Source organism: Fukomys damarensis, unplaced genomic scaffold (genome assembly GCF_012274545.1).
Source record: "Fukomys damarensis isolate Sample0158 unplaced genomic scaffold, DMR_v1.0_HiC HiC_scaffold_39, whole genome shotgun sequence".
NCBI lineage: Eukaryota > Metazoa > Chordata > Mammalia > Rodentia > Bathyergidae > Fukomys > Fukomys damarensis.
In genome coordinates this window covers 35,646,867-35,650,139 of record NW_022900951.1, presented here as the reverse complement: position 1 = coordinate 35,650,139, position 3,273 = coordinate 35,646,867, and the positions used below count along the sequence as shown (strand labels likewise).

The following is a 3,273-nucleotide window of genomic DNA, read 5'->3' as shown; positions in this document are numbered from 1 at the left end:
ATCTATCTTCTTTCCTCCAGGCCTGGTCCCCAGACCCTTCTGATTGGTGGGCTGGCTGGATTTTATCTTCCTTGGCTGCTGCTTTGTCACAGGGATGACACGGTTCCCACGCCGTGGAAGGAGAGCTAGATGCCAGCTATCTCAGACATTGTAAAATGCATTCTTGAAAGTCAGAGGGGGACTGGGGACAAAACCCAGGGCCTTTGTCACTTTGCATCCCTAGCCCCTTTTATATTTTTTGTATTTTAAAATTTTAGCAACAGAGTCTTGTTGTCACTATAATCCCAGAGGCCGGGGATTATAGGTGTGCACCCCCACATCTGGCTTCCTCGTATGGTTCTCCAAGCTGTCTTCCTCTAATAGTGGTGCAAACCTTCCTTTTCTAGGGCACATTCTGTGTCCAACTCATCTGTCTTCCCTCATGGCTTTCCTTTGTCCTGGTGACCTAGCTGAACGGCGTGTCGCTTGTTTATGTGTGTCACCGTGAGCCGTGCGGCACTCCACTGCCCGCCTCTGCCCATTATTTATTCATCCCTTGTGATTACTTATTTATGTCAGTCACTTTATTTGAAATGATAGTTTTACAAATGTTTGAGCAGCCAAGCATTTGGAAAGGGCAGGAGAGATATACGAGAGACACAAAGTGTATCACAGAGAACAGGGCCTGTGATCTCTTCTTTCTTAAGAGTTATTGCTTTTGTGTTCATTTAAGGTGTACAACACGACTTTTTTTTTTTTTAAGTACCAAAGATCTTTACTCTCAATTCTGAAACTGTCTCCATTACGAAATGGCAGATAATATGTCACTGTGAGAGTCAAAGATCCCACAAACTCTATTCAAGTCTTTAGTTAGATTAGTATTATTTTTCACTCTCATTGTACCAGATAAATGAATCAATCTGAAATAAGCAGAAGATGAGAGCAAAAAGGGAACAAGCATTTTTACAGGCAGATGATCCCAGTTGCCTTAAAGGTTAATTTTCAAATTTACATAGTCACAGAACTGTCTAATTCCAGTGAAAGTGAAAAGATCAATTCAGAAACACTAAGTCAGGCAAGCATGCAAAATTCAGAATATTAAAAAAAAAATGCAAGTCCTGGTTGCCCAAATACATTCCTCAGGCAAAGGTGAATTTGAAGATGCTGGACAGGGGCTGGGGATTTAGCTCAGTGGTTCCACCACCTGCCTTGCAAGCGAAAGGACCCAAGTTCGATCTCTAGTACCAAAAAAAGATGCTGTGCAGAACCAAAAGAACAAGAAGCTGATTCCCTGGTTTTATAAGTGAGGAGAGTACAGACTAATGAAGCTCATATGGTAAGATTCGGTACATGTTATCAAATCCCCAGTACTATTTGTAGTTATACTTAAAATAAAGGAAATAAATACGCGAAACATTAAGAACATCAATTTAAATGAAACAGCTCAAGACATAAGGAGGGAAGAGGTGGCGCCATTAGTGCAGCACAGCAGCACACCACGTGTCTTTAAGATAAATGGAAAGAAAGAAGCTCTCATTTTAACACTCTTCAAAAATACAATCAATATCCAACTTGCACCTATAAGAAAATGTGCTAGCTTTAAATGTACATTTACTGCTCTCCTACACTTTTTCACCGTTTTCCTTTTTCATGGTGCTGGGGCCCAACCGAAGGCCTCATGCACATTAGACAAATGAGTTCTTTACTCAGCTACAATCCCAGCCATTTTGCTTATCTTTTAAAACTAAGCTCTGGGTTTTTTAAATGTTGTATGTACATTTTAACTGCAAGTCTAAGGAATAAACAAAATCTGTGTTTTGGTAAGTCATGGTGTTTTTTATAAAATGAAAAGCTCTCTTTTCACTGGGAAAAATAAATAAAAGGCAAATGGATCTACACAAAGTAAATATTAACTTTGGGAGATTTCGGTGTGGCACAGTTCATAAACAAGCACGTTTGCCCTTATTCCCCAGAGCTGTTCAGCTTCCAAGCTAAGAATTTAAAAAATCTTTTTGAGATTTTATTATGTTGAGATTTGTTTTTTGATCCACATCATCTTCAGCCAAGCTCTGAGCACTCCGAATTCTCTGACCAGTTGTTGGGAGCTTAGCGAGAGGCATCTGGACACTGAAGAGTTTGCCGTGACACCTGCAGCAACTGCCGTGGCTGAGCACACACAGCAAGTGCATTGGCAGGTGGCCCACGCCCTTCTCACGTTCACCTTGAGTTCGTTTCTCTTCACCAAGCTGTATTTCTTCGAGGAAGAAATTTTGAACAGCTTCAGCACCGTTAAGCTCGGGTAATTGGAAAGCCCAGCTCTCTCCTCCGCAAGCTTTCTGTTTCTTTCTTCGTTCACGAAGCCTGTTCTTGAAGTTGGGATCACTTCGCCTCTTGCGGTGGGAGTGGATACAGTGCCGGATGAAGACGGCCCCACACACGCCCGCGGAGACAGCGCTGTTCTGACCCACCATCTTCTCTCAGCTCAGGCGTGTGCACCTCAACTGCAGTCCACACACCTTGAGAGGAAATTCCAACACGATGTTTGTTTGTTTTTTTTCCCTCCAACACGATGTTTGTTTGTTTTGTTTTGTTTTTGTTTTTGTTTTTGTTTTTGTTTTTTTTGAGACAGGGTCTCACTATGTAGTTGAGACTGACCTGGAACTCACTGTGTAGCCCATGCTGGTCTCGACCTCACAGAGATCCTCCTGCCTCAGCCTCCCGAGTGCTGGGATTACAGGCATGAACCACCACATCCGGCCCACAATGTTTGATAGACACATCCAGAGCGTGACGATTACTACACTGGAGGCTACATATCCACCACCATCTTGGTGGCAGTGTGGGTGGCCATCTCTCCTACCATCATCGTCTTCCCTTTTTCATTCTCATGTTTTCCAATGGCTCTTGATTACTATAGGTCCCCTTGTGATTGTTTTGGACTTTACTACCTTGAAAGTGAAAGAAGGCACATTGGCTCTTTTCACGGAGGCAACATGTGGCTCCCCTGGACAAACTGAAGACTGACGTGTGCAAGTTGCAGATCTAGACTTTACCAGGCTGGATGTTAACTGAGCAACTACTATACATCAGGCAGTGTGTTTGGAAGAAAAGGAAAAGGTCTACTAACACACAATGTCCTAACTCAGTGCTTCAAAGTATTCCATGCCAGCTCCACAGGGGTCTCATCTGAAGAAAGGTGCTGGGGATAAAATGATGTTCACCTCCTAGATATGATTTAGGAATCATATCATTTAGAAATTGTGTTCTGTTGTTAGTAAGAGACAATAAAGAATG

At 42.6% G+C, this 3,273-nt stretch overlaps 1 pseudogene; it reads right to left on the bottom strand.

Annotated features, from left to right (window-relative positions):
• Positions 1-1,970: 1,970 nt before the first annotated feature.
• Positions 1,971-2,532, bottom strand: LOC104870563 (annotated as a pseudogene).
• Between the last annotated feature and the right edge of the window lie 741 nt (positions 2,533-3,273).